The following is a 14760-nucleotide window of genomic DNA, read 5'->3' as shown; positions in this document are numbered from 1 at the left end:
TTGTATTTTTGTTAGATATTTCATGCTAGATATTAAATGATGGTTCCCACATGTGTTGATGACTCACAAGGGCTGCTAAGAGCTGATCATTAGAGTGTATATACCAATAGTAAATACATCAAGAAGCTGTGTATTGTACGAGTACGAATACTGGTGCATACGAGTAGAATTGTTGATGAAAACGAATGAGGACGTAATTGTAAGCATTTTTTATAAGTAGAAGTACTTTGATATGTGTCTTGAATTCTTTCAAAAGCGTATGAATACATCTTAAAACACTACATGTATATACATTTTAACGGAGTCGTTAAGTCATCGTTAGTCGTTACATGTAAGTATTGTTTTGAAAGCTTTAAGTTAACGATCTCGTTTAATGTTGTTAACCCATTGTTTATTATATCTAAAGAGATGTTAAATTATTACATTATCATGATATTATGATGTATGAATATATATTAATATGATATATATACAATTAAATGTCGTTACAATGATAATCGTTACCTATATGCCTCGTTTCGAAATTCTTAAGTTAGTAGTCTTGTTTTACATATGTAGTTCATTGTTAACATACTTAATGATATATATAATTATCATTTTATCATGTTAAATATAGTATAACAATATCTTAATATGATACATATGTACTTAGTAAGACGTTGTCATAACAATAATCATTATATATATCGTTTCGAGTTTCTTAATTAAATAGTCTCATTTTATGTATATAACTCATTGTTAATATACCTAGTGATACTTACATATTATAATATCATGTTAACTATATATATAAATCCATATATATATCATCATATAGTTTTTACAAGTTTTAACGTTCGTGAATTGCCCGTCAACTTGGGTGGTCAATTGTCTACATAAAGCTCATTTCAAATAATTAAGTCTTAACAAGTTTGATTGCTTAACATGTTGGAAATATTTAATCATGTAAATATAGTTTTCACTTAATATATGTAAACATGGAAAAGTTCGGGTCACTACAGTACCTACCCGTTAAATAAATTTCGTCCCGAAATTTTAAGCTGTTGAAGGTGTTGACGCATCTTCTGGAAATAGGTGCGGATATTTCTTCTTCATCTGATCTTCATGCTCTTAGGTGAACTCGGGTCCTCTACGAGCATTCCATCGAACCTTAACAATTGATATCTTATTTTGCTTAAGTCTTTTAACCTCACGATCCATTATTTTGACGGGTTCTTCGATGAATTGAAGTTTTTCATTGATTTGGATTTCGTCTAATGGAATAGTGAGATCTTCTTTAGTAAAACATTTCTTCAGATTCGAGACATGAAAAGTATTATGTACCCCAGCGAGTTGTTGAGGTAAGTCAAGTCGGTAAGCTACCAGTCCGACACGATCTATAATCTTGAATGGCTCAATGTACCTTGGATTTAGCTTCCCCCGTTTACCAAATCGAACAACACCCTTCCAAGGTGAAACCTTAAGCATGACCATCTCTCCAATCTCAAATTCTATATCTTTTCTCTTAATGTCTGAGTAGCTCTTTTGTCGACTTTGGGCGGTTTTCGACCGTTGTTGAAATTGAATGATTTTCTCTGTGGTTTCTTGGATAATTTCTGGACCCGTAATCTGTCTATCCCCAACTTCACTCTAACAAATCGAAGACCTGCACTTTCTACCATAAAGTGCCTTGAATGGTGCCATCTCAATACTCTAATGATAACTGTTGTTGTAGGAAAATTCTGCTAACGGTAGATGTCGATCCCAACTGTTTCTGAAATCGATAACTGTTGAGTCCCCAAAATAATTAAGGATTTAATTATGACAAAACTGTAATTTATTTACACTAAAATGTTATGTGCAGCCAGCACAAGTTTGTTTATGTTGTTTATGTACAGTCAGCTAATATAGCTGTGTCGAGTGTGTAGTATGCTGGCTGTTCTACCAGCACAAGGTAGAATGTATTCTTCGAATCAGCACAGGATGAGTACTCAGCTAATTAAGAATATCAAGTGACTCAGCATATGAAGAACCAGTAGATCTGGATAGCAGCATACAACACAAGACAACCATGCTCCATTACAAGCATGGTAGTTTCCCAGAGTGGTCTACATCAACGCACTATTCAACAGAAGTCGAAGACAAAGTTGAACAGAAAAGGACAGGAGTCGGCGGATGATAAGTGACCTTACAAGACCACGTGGGAATGAAGAAGTGGAACGCATGTGCAGACATGTGTTATACTTTATTCATACCTAGGGAACACAACATTCCATTTGTTTAAATCAAATGGTAGTGCCAAACCGAATTGGTGTGTTCCTGTAAATAGCTACCTAAGAGGAAAGAAGGAGAGCACGCCTTCTGACACAATTGTCCCCACAAGTACAAGGCATCCAATGTACTAGTGGACAATAAATCAATTACACGGACAATAGGACTACTATATATTGTTGTATTCACTGTTGTATCAACTGTGGTGTGGGTTTTCATTATTTAGAGTCCTAAACGTGTAATAGCTTTTAGTTTACCTCTTAGCTATAATCTAGGTATTCTGTATCAACCAACTATCATTCCACCAAGGATAGTTGTAATTCTTTGTGATTCAATCAATAAAGAATAACCGTTAAAAATTACCTGTGACTCTATCTAATTTGCATGCTTGAATACATAATCGAGTTTAACTGTTTAGTTAATTGAAAAGTAATTGTATTCATCCCCCCTCTACAATACTCCTGTTGTTATTAAGGGACCAATAACTGGTATCAGAGCTTCAGTCTTGATAATTAATATCTTGGATCTGAATTCTCCCATGGCTGCTTATTCCAATTCAGCTTACCTTGAAAATGGCTCATCCAATAGACCACCCACTCATGCCTGATATTGCCACAAATGGTCCATTCGTTCCTACTGAGACTATTGGCAGTGTATCAGCGACTGCTGACACTCCTGCTGTTCCTGGCAGAGAGGTTATTCTCACTCCTTCTAGATGGGATGCTGAGGATAAACGTCGTGTTGGACTTGACCCTAAGATCAGAACCTTGTTAGCTATAACTTTACCTAACACATTGTTCAAACTGATTAAGGGAAAAGAAAATGCTAAGCTTATGTTGGACTATTTAGATGTTACCTATGAGGGTATGGGTGAGGTAAGACAGAACAGAATGATAGCTTTGAAAAGAGAATATGAAATGTTCTTTGCCTACAAGAATGAAACCCTTAAGCAAACCTTCATTAGGTTTAACTCCCTAATTGTTGACCTGAATACCTTGAATGTCAGGTATACAGAATTTGAACAAGTAAACAAATTCATTGACTCACTGCCTGCTAAATGGAAACCTGTAACTGACCCATTAAGAACCACTCAGACCTTAAAAAACTTTAACTTGTCTTCTCTCTATAGCTCCTTATGGAACCATGAGAAGGCAGAAGCTAAATTTGAACTTAACTTGAAAGAAAACTTTAGGTCTGCCCCCACCACTTCAAAATTGTCTAAAACTGATGATACTGCTCTTATTGCTAATGCTAAAAAGAAAGCTCAAAAGGCTTTACTGGTTCAAAAGCTGCTGGCAGAAGAAGAGACAGCTGAGAGTGATGTGGATAGTGGTACTGGGTCTGAAGAAAGCAGTGATGATGAAAGTGATGTAGAAGGGTTTGCTGAAGGTATGGCCTTGCTGGCTAGGCAGTTCAAAAGGTTCAATCGTAATAGAACCAGCAAGTCATACAAAGGGAGTAAGAAACCCAAGTGCTAGGTTTAGCAGCAAATCAGTCAAAGGTCCTAAATCTAAGTGTTATAATTGTGGGAAGGTTGGACACTTTGCAGCTGAGTGCATGTCCAGGAAACCTCCAACTTCACATGCTAACTCTTTCTCTAAAGCTGATAAGTACAAAAACAAGTACAAAGCTATGAAAGCTCAGATGAAGGAAAGTGCTAAGACTGATAAGAAGGGTAAGAAGCCAGAAAAGGTTCTAGTTGCTGAGCATCATGATTGGGATGAAACCAGCTCATTGTCTTCCTCTGATAGTGATACTGATGATGATGGTGTTGGTTATGCTCAAGAAAAGAAGCTGTGTTTAATGGCCAAGGAGGTCAAGGAGTCTGATGAGGATGATAGTGGTAGCAAGTTTTTGGCTGATATGAGGGAAGCTGATCAGAAAAGAGATTCTCCTCAATGGAAAACTAAATTGATGTATAAGGTTGATAATTTTCGAACTTATACTGATGATGAAAAGGCCGAAATGTTTGACTACCTAAGAGTAGACTTATGTAGAAGCAACAAACGTGAAGAAGTTTTGATATCAGACAACAAATCTTTAAATGAGAAACTTAAATGCAAAAATGATGAAATTAAAATCTTGAAAGATGATATTTCAAAACTCGAAAAACAAAATTTTGCTTTAAAGTCTCTTCACGTTGAGGCAACAGAAGTCAAGAACCAGATGGATAATCTTAAAAAGGTTGTCGCTTCATGGTGTACATCAGCTCAACGCACAGCAAAGTGTGTTAACGAGCAGGTGCCTGCCCAAGTTGAAGCTTTCTTTGCTGGTGACTATGCTGCTGCTGCTGCTATTGCAGAGGTTACGTTCATGGACCCAATTCTTAAAACAGATCCTGAAGCTGTCTTGCCAAATACTTTTGCCAAGATAGTTAAAGGTAAAAAGGTCTAGACGAATAAATTTGTTAGACCTGCTACTGTGTCCCCACCACCTGCCATGAAAGAGATTTTGGAGGATGAGGTTAGAGCAAGAGAAGCCAGTACCTCAATTGATGAGACTACTGACCCCTCAAGCATTTACTACATGACTCCAAAAGAAAGACGTATAAAAAGGGAAATCACTGAAAATAATCTTAGAAAAGTTAAATCTACTGATTCCCCTTCGTGTTTGAGTTCCAATTGTGCTGTGCCAGCTGATGACAAACTTACTGGTCAACCAGTAGCTGCAGACAAGCCAGTCAAATGTAATACTGGCAAGTCCAAGGCAGCAGGAAAAACATCTTCTAGTTCATCAGCTTCAGTTGACAAGCCAGTAACTTCCCACACTGGCTCGTCAAATGATAAAGGAAAAGCAATTCGTCATGACTATGGTACTGGTTCCAAGAAGAAAGCTGCCCTTAAGGGAAAAGCAAAAGTGGACTCGAATGAAGAGCTGTCTATCACTGAGATTATGACAGTCAAGCTTGACTAGCTTATTGAGGCAGTTACCAAACATCGCCCCGATCCCCTTTACAATGTGTATGACCCATCACCGATACCAAATGTGAGAAAATGCTACAAATGTGGCAGCAAGTTTCACTTAGCCAACAGGTGTCCTTTTACCCCAACCCCGTCTGCTGATGCTTCTTCAAGCAAACCAGCAGATAGGAAGAGATCATCAAACATGACCCTTCCAGAACCCATCCTTGGATGGGTTCCCAAAAAGAACTAATCTCTTAGCTACTGTGCAGGGCATTCAAAACAAGAAAATCTGGTATCTCGATAGTGGATGTTCGAGACATATGACCGGATGTAAGTCCCTGCTAATGGACTATCAAGAAAAAGATGGTCCAGTTGTTTCGTATGGAGATAATTCGTTGGGTTACACAAAGGGTTTTGGTACTTTGACTAATGGGAATGTCACATTCTCAAATGTTGCATATGTGGTTGGGCTTAAACATAATTTACTCAGCATAAGCCAACTGACAAGCAAGAACAAGATAGTCCAATTCAGAAAGAAAATTGGCACTATTTTTGATAAGACAGGGAAGCCACTGCTGACTGCAAAACGTCATGAAAACATGTATCAAATTGACATGAACACAGCTGTCACAACAACTGATACTTGTTTCTATTCGAAGGCAGCAGACAACCTGAAATGGTTATGGCACAAGAGACTCTCACATCTCAACTTCAAAGATATTCACAAATTATCCAGTAGAAGTTTGGTGTCCGGGCTACCCACCATGTCTTATGTAAAGGACAGACTGTGTCCTGGTTGTGAAAAAGGAAAACATCACCATGCCTCATTCAAATCAAAGCAAATCTCATCTATTGAGAAACCATTTCATTTACTTCATATGGATCTTTTTGGTCCTGTTAATGTGGCCAGCTGTAGTGGGAAGAAGTATACACTGGTTATTGTTGATGAATATTCCAGATATACCTGGGTATTCTTTTTGAAGCAAAAGAGTGAAGCTGCTGATGAAATTATCAATTTTATCAAACGAATGGAGCTTTTGAATGGACAGCTGGTGAAACAGCTAAGAAGTGATCATGGTACAGAATTCAGAAATGCAACTTTAGAAGAATTTTGTGCTGACAAAGGTATTTCACAAAACTTTTCTGCTGTGAGAACACCTCAGCAAAATGGTGTTGCAGAAAGAAGAAACAGAACTCTCATTGAAGCAGCAAGATCTATGTTAGATGAGTCTGGGTTGAAAAATTCATATTGGGCAGAAGCTGTGAATATTGCTTGTTTTACCCAGAATAGATCTCTTATAGTGAAAAGACATCAGAAAACTGCTTATGAAGTTCTCAAAGGTAGAAGACCCTCAATTTCATTTCTTCATGTATTTGGAAGTCCCTGTTACATTCTCAATAATAGGGATCAGCTGGGCAAATTTGATGCCAAGGCTGATGAAGGTATATTCTTAGGATATTCCAACATGTCAAAGGCATACAGGGTTTTCAACAAGAGAAGGGGTTGTTTTGAAGAATCTACTAATGTTACATTTGATGAAACTGCTCCTTCTTCTTCTTCTGATCATGAAGATGAAGTGCTACTGTTTGAAGAGCCTACTCAGCCAGCTCTAGATGATGAAGAACCAGCAGCACAACCCTCGCCTATTCATGCTGCTGGGTTCTCTGATGATGAGATGGAACACTCTGTTCCATCTGTGTCTAAACCAGGTGGACCTACTGGCTCTACTGAAGTCTTACAACTTGAGCATAGGTCTACTGGTTCTGAAGGATCACAAGCTGATACTGGTTACACTAATAATGAACAGCTGTCTCCAACTGCTGTTCATACTTCCGAACCAGCTGATGATCAAGATGCTGTGTGTTCCACGACAAGCTCACCTGTTCATAACACTAGATGGACAAAAGAGCATCCTATCGAGCAAGTTATTGGTAATCTGGCTAGTGGTGTTAAAACCAGACGACATGCAACCAGCAATTTTTGTATGCATGTAAACTTTGTGTCTACCATTGAACCTACATGTCCTGATGAAGCTATTAAAGATCCAAGCTGGGCAGGAGCTATGCAAGAAGAGATCTCCCAGTTTGATAGGAATAAGGTTTGGACATTGGTACCTAAACCTGATGATGAAACTAAGAAAATCATTGGTACCAAGTGGGTTTTCAAAAACAAGATGGATGAAGATGGGATTGTGATCAGAAACAAAGCTAGATTGGTAGCTCAAGGTTTCAAACAGGAAGAAGGATTGGATTATGGAGAGACTTATGCTCCAGTGGCTAGGATGGAAGCTATCAGACTGTTCTTGGCGTATGCTGCTAAGATGAACTTTAGGGTATTCCAAATGGATGTTAAATCTGCATTTCTAAATGGGAAGCTGCAAGAAGAAGTTTATGTCAAACAGCCTCCTGGTTTTGTAAGCAGTAAATATCCAGACCATGTCTACAAGTTAGACAAAGCCCTTTATGGCCTCAAACAGGCTCCAAGAGCATGGTATGAGACACTTCATGTGTATCTCACTGGTATAGGTTTTAAAGTTGGAACAATTGACACCACTCTGTTCTCAAAAGAGACAGATGGTGATCTCTTACTGGTACAGATATATGTGGATGATATTATTTATGGATCTAAAAATGAGAAACATTGTCAAGATTTTTCAAAACTTATGTCAAAGACATATGAAATGAGCTTACAAAGAGACTTGCAATACTTTTTGGGATTGCAAATTAAACAACTTGATGATGGAATTTTTATAAGTCAGGATAAATATATCAAAGATATGCTAAAGAAATTTGGTCTGACCTGTTTAAAAGATATAGGGACTCCAATGGCAGCATCTATTAAAATAGATGCTGATTGTCACACCCCCAAAATGGACCAGGGGTAATTGTGACCAATCATATCATAACACAGCTGTATAAGCGAGAACGACTATAAATGAGACGTTTTATTTATTAAATAAACAGCGGAAACATTATTCAAAGTTTTACATCATAAGAGTACAGTAAATGGAAAATGTCTTAAACAAAATGATAAATATGAATGATGGACTCCATGCAAGCAGCAAAGCATACATCAATCATCTAGTAGCAAGTAGCAGCTAGCTCAATCATCATCTGAGACAAAACACGCTTAAAGTGTCAACCAAAAAGGTTGAGTGAAATTCATAGGTTTATAAATAATATCCAAAGTTTTAGACCACAAGATTTAGTTTAAAGTTAATTGATATAGAAATATCAATCTAAAAGTGTTGCTGCATTTTGTAATATCGCTACTAAACAAGTTTACCCTATGACACCTTGTACTGTCAGTGTCGTGGAATCATTATTATGTAACCAAATACCAACGGTCGAATGGTTAGAGACGTTACTCTCAATAGGCCTACTCACAATAATTAAGTTTGCATTTAAACGTAGCAATTAATGATATTACGGTAGGGATTTAGCATGAATCAAAGCATGACAGCATAGTTAACAATTTAGTACTTGTGTCTAAGCATAAAACAGTTATAAAACAAGCATGTGTCTCACCCCAAAAGTTGTAAAACAGTTATGAAACAGTAAAAAGTGGGGCTATGAAATTCACCTTAGTAGCACACGAAAGAATTGAACGGAAGGACGTGATCGAGATCTCAACCTAGAGATAGAACGTATGATCAGACATTGCCTAACAGACAATAGTATATAGTACTATATTGATAGTAATGGTTCACTAAAGAATTTCCATTTTCAGAAGGTTACTATTTATGGAAAGTTTCCACTTATAGTAATTTTCCAATTTTAGAAAGTTCGGGTTAATCTTTAGCAAGACGTTGTATAACTTTACTCAAACTTCGTTGCTATCAAATAAGTCAGGAATGACCAGATGTAACCGGAGGCCCAGGATTCTTGACCAGAATCTAAGTCATGGCATTCAAGATCCACAAGCTTACCCATAAATGGCAACCTAGACATCATTCACTTACGACCGTGAGTAGCGATGAAGTTCACATGAATTATACATTATCTTTGATTAACCTTCACTTTAGGTGTATACACACAACGAATTATTAATGTACTTAATAATTATATATGTGATAATATAACCTAAGTTTTATTTAATATTTAGTTATTATACCTTAGTATGTCTTATATATATTAAATATAATTACCTTTAAATAAATACCTAAATTACTTCAAAAATAATAGTGTTTTATTAATCGAACATTATTCAAAAATGTCTAAATAATAAATTAAATATCTAAAAACTACATACATAATTTTTATAGTCTTAGTTAATCATATAGATTAGTATAAAAATTTAATAAAACATTTTTATTATATTTTAGTATTTATTTTTGTTTTTACCCTTAATGTATTCACAAAACAATTTTAATTCTACATAATTACTAAATAAACCCAAATAATTATTTTTATAATTTTTATAAGTTTCTATCAGTCTAATAACCTATAGAAAAATATTTAAAAAAATATTTTTTTATTATTTTATATTTATTCTTAATTTAACTTCGAATTACATAATAATAGAGTTTAATTATATAATAAATACCAATTCGACCCAAGTAATTATTTTTATAATTTTTTCAGATCTATATAAGTTTTAAAAACTCATAAAAAATTATATATATTTTATTTTTTTTAAAAGTATTTATTACAAATTTTACATTATTTTTACGTTTAAACACTACATAATTTGTATTTAATTATAAATAATATTCCATAAATTATCAAAATTATTTTTATGCATAATAACACTTATAATACTAATTATAACATATAAACATAATTAATTTCGAATTTTACAAAGAATATACAATAAATATAAATATAAATGACAATATTGAAAAAAAATTAATAAAAATAGAAAGTACCTCAAATTTTCTTCAAGGTTTTGAGAGAATAACTTAAGTTTTTGTGTTTGGCAAGAAAAAATGAATGAGGAGCCATGTATTTATAGGTAAAAAATGGTTGGCGAAAAAATAATAATAAAATAAAGGTGCCAATTTTGACAAAATAATAAAAACATGTTAAAAATGTTTTTAATAAGTTTTTGTTTTTGAAAATATTTAGTCAAAATTCATGGGCTCATTATTTAATTTATTAAAAAAATCTTATTTCTTTTTATTTTTATTTTTTTATAAGCTAAAAATATATATAATGATTAAAATAACTTATCATTTAATTAATAATTATGTTACATATAGTTTTAAATATAATACGCATTAATATTAACTAAAGTTATTTTATATAATTAGTGTAAACTTTAGTTAACAGAACGTGTCAACTAAAAATAAATATTTGATCAACGTCGAATTTAATTATATATTACGTATGGATAACAACCCTATAGTCAAATTAGTCAATTCAGGTATGGAAATATGAGGGTTGTTATAGTACCTACCCGTTAAAAGAAATTTCGTCCCGAAATTTAGTTATTGCCATTAATCGGTGTTGTTCGTACATAGACGAGGATATTTACGTTTTATTTGGTTTTCACGTTTCCAGGTATGCTCGGGGCCTTGCGTGAATTCCAACGGATAGAATATTGTTCTATTTCAAGAATTAAAATCATACATAACATAATTTCTACAAGTTCTTCTACAAAGTGCATTTTATTATTAATGCGGAGATCATTCAAAATGATGATGTTATACAAGTCATTTCAGTAAATTGGATATATAAAATGTGTTATGAATAATATCGAGCTCATTTAAACCTTGATCGTTTATGCCACAATGTTAGGGTAGACAAAACAGAGAGTAGTTCATGAAAATTATAGTCATGAAGTTTGATAGAGATCATCATTGTTTACAACAAGAATATTGTAATGATGAATATAAGTTGAAGAATAAAGTTTTATCACTATTGAATAATATGGATAGAACGATTCGATTATAGAAAGAGTATAAACGAAGCTATCGTAAAAGAGTGAATGAGTAAATTAAATGTTCTCCTTAACTTTTGACGTAGTCACGATTGATTTCCGGAATTCAAGGGATTAAAGGAAATCTTCGTAATCTATAAGATTTGATTATCCGGTATTTACGGTATTTTGGGATTTCTTTGATTAAATGCGATGAATTGCCTCGATTGCTGTGTTTGGAAATTTTGCTATAAATTAGCTTCTTCCGTTTCATTATCTTCACCACTTCTATACTTTCTTCCTAGATTCATACTTCCAAAAGATTTGTTAATATGCTCAATCCCGTATTGATATTTGTTATTATATTGACCATATATGCAGTCATGCTTCTTTTTCTTTTACCACCAGAGGAATCTGTTTACTTCTACTATGCTCTTGGGGTTATAGTGTTTTTAATTCTCCCGTGTCTTTATGTTGCTATACGCATTGATATACATGATTTGTAATTTCCGTGTTGTTATCGGACTTTGTATTTTCCCTTATATGTCGGAGCTCTTTACCTTTTTATTCTGCTCTCGACTCTAAGTTAAGCGAGTAATGGTCCAGAATTTGTAGGTATGAAGTTTCGAATGAACCTAATGTTCTAAGCGTAATATCACGATTTGATTTGGTAAATTACCAGAATTACTGAGGATAGAACTATCAAGAATATATGTTCTTGATATGTTCAGAGGTTAAGTAGAATGTAAAAGTCATGTAACATGGCAAATGATGATTATAAATTCTATGAATCATCATCTTCCATTAAAAATTTAGCATGACTTACTGTAATATAATCACGTTGGCCTGACATCATTATATTATACTAACTCATGCTTCAATTCCCAACACTACCTCAAATCATTCAAAATTTAAAGTTGTATGTTATAGAAATATAGAAACTAAAACAGTTTCCTTTATTATGTAACACAGAAAGTGCGAAGTGATAATTTCGAACAAGAGTAGTTATGAATGTATCTTCAGAAATATGGAGGATATTTATAACGAAAGATACGATGATATCTTAGAATTTTCTAAGATCAAATGATAACGAGAAAAATTCTTCTGTAAGGATTTAGAATGCGTAAGGAGATCGTTTGTGATTTTCATCAGAAATCGAATCATCTAGATTCTTTGATTACAGGTTTAATCCTTGTGATTTGTCCACGGTCTCCTTCATGGTTTGCTCAATCCGTTTTTCAGCACCAAATTTTCTATCGAGCGTTCCCAATACCCCATTCTTTATCATCAAACTCCTGGCCATTTAGGCCATCTACAATTTTGCTGTTTCCTCTGCATTTAATGCAGCCATATTTGAATCGTCGGTTATCAATCTGAGATGGTTTCAAGAAATTTCATTTTTAGATGATTGAACGCTGATTGTGATCGTCAAGATTCAAAGGATGTTTTCAAAAATTTTGAATTTGAAGTGTTTAAGCGTAAGATGCATCCATCAATGGATCTAACAGTTAACGAAGAAATGTTTGTGATTTTCAAAAGTAAGGAATGGTAAGTTCGGTGGTTTGATGTGATAATTCATCATAGAATACGAATGAATATAATTCATGAATGTAGTGATCTTTAAGAAGATAACACTTGCTAAAGTTTTACTTAAATTCCGATATGTCAAAATCAGAATATGTATTTGAATTTGTATGAAAATGGTTGTTCTTTAGTGAACGGATACATATGTGGATGTAAGTAGTATAGTTAATGACTGTTGAATCAGAATTGAAGAATGTACGGTGTAACATATTAATGTGAGATATAAATATTTCTCGGGTATTACCTACCCGTTAAAATATTTTCACCGTCAACAGTTTGTACAACAGAATATTTAATTACAATCTTTATGAAAATATACGTACATATATATTTTCTTTCAGATGTAATCATGGATTTAATGAGTTAATATAATATTAAACTCATTTGATTTACGGTTGAAATGAGAATTAATAATCTCCAAAACCTTAGAGATTTAATAATTGTCGCGAAATATTTCGCTAATGAAGTTATGAATCAATACTTCATCGTTCATTGTTATTGATATATCTCGGTATATGATGTTGGTGCTCGTGGATTTCTTGTGAAATTCACAAGGCACGAATAATGTTTTCTAGAAAGTTTTGAGTACATCGAAAATGGAAGTGTAAAATCAAACATGTATTTGAATAATACACTTGATTTATTAAGAAAATGGAGTTTAGTGTGCTGAAGCAGTGATTAACGATTGTTAAGTCATTAACGAAGGATGTACATCATAACATATTAGTGATATGAATTAACCGAGTAGTATTTACTAGTTAAGATTCACACGTAATAGCTTAGCACGAAAATATTTATTATTGTTCCAAACCATATATATATAAAGTATACATATATAATTCTTCAGAAAGAATGAGTCAATACATCTTAACTTATTATTACTAATATTCCTTGGTATCTATGGGGCGTATGATGTTAATGTTTGAGGTACTGAGTGTGATGTTGAGGCGTGGAATGCAGATGTTGTTGTTGGTGAAGTTGATGCTGTTGGTGGTGATGCTGATGGTACTGGTGGTGCTGGTTATGTTGCTGGTGCTGTTGCTGGTGCTCGTAAGTTTTGCACCATATTTTCAAGCCACTACTCGAGCGCGAAGCTCGTTGACTTCTTCTATTATTCCGGGATGATTGACGGTTCGGACAAGGGGATGAATAAGATCTGAAATTCTAGATATTATATATTCGTGACGGGATATCCTGGAAATGAGGGTAAAAATAGTGTTCCTAACGGGTTCGCCGGTAAGTGCTTCAGGTTCTTCGCCAATAGGGCAATGTGGTGGGTGAAAAGGATCACCTTCTTCACTTCTCCATTAATTAAGTAGACTACGAACCCACCCCCAATTCATCCAAAAAAGGTGATGACTAATTGGTTGGTTCATTCCGGTTACGCTGCCATTAGAGCTTGAGGAGTTCAAGGAATCAAGTGAGAAATCCATATTATCTGATCGGAATAAGGGTTTTTGTTATAAGATGAGTGTTGAATATTGAATGATATATTTGTCTTCTTGATATACGTATATATAGCAAAAAGATTTCCGTAATTTACGAAGAAAATTTAGAAAAAGTGTTAGACAAAGTCTATTAAGATAGATATGATAAGATATAATAAGATATGATGTGTCTATACTCCAATAATAGCAGTATGACGTGTCGAGATCATAAAATGATAAGTATGTAATCTGATAATCTTTCGATTAAAGACTTTCAATTCGTAATGGCCTATTCAGGTCTACGGCTTGAGCTATAGGATCCTTTAAATCGATAATCCAAACCCTTCTATTCTAGAATTTCGTAGACGCCATCCGTCAAGAAAATTCAATTATAAAAAAAATAACGAGAAATCAAATATTTAAAAGTAATGAATATGAGTAGTGATGACATTATAATGTCTTTGAGATAACTCAATGACATTTTCCGGTTCACAAACTGATGCATAAAGGCATAAAGCATATAGGTACGTGATATAACAAGGAGGTTATATACGTTTGAGTATGAATAGTAACAAATATAGGAGTTTCAAAAATCATGGATAACATTTCATGTAATACATATGTAATACACAAAACTATGATAGATGACATAGGAATGTCGAGAACGGTGTCGCATTTAAATGTGGTGGCGGAATTGAATAGTACTTAGAAAAGTGAGCAGAGTTCTTAGGTTGGC

This window comes from Rutidosis leptorrhynchoides, chromosome 3, assembly GCF_046630445.1.
Source record: "Rutidosis leptorrhynchoides isolate AG116_Rl617_1_P2 chromosome 3, CSIRO_AGI_Rlap_v1, whole genome shotgun sequence".
In the NCBI taxonomy this organism is placed as follows: Eukaryota; Viridiplantae; Streptophyta; class Magnoliopsida; order Asterales; family Asteraceae; genus Rutidosis; species Rutidosis leptorrhynchoides.
This window is presented reverse-complemented; position numbering follows the sequence as displayed.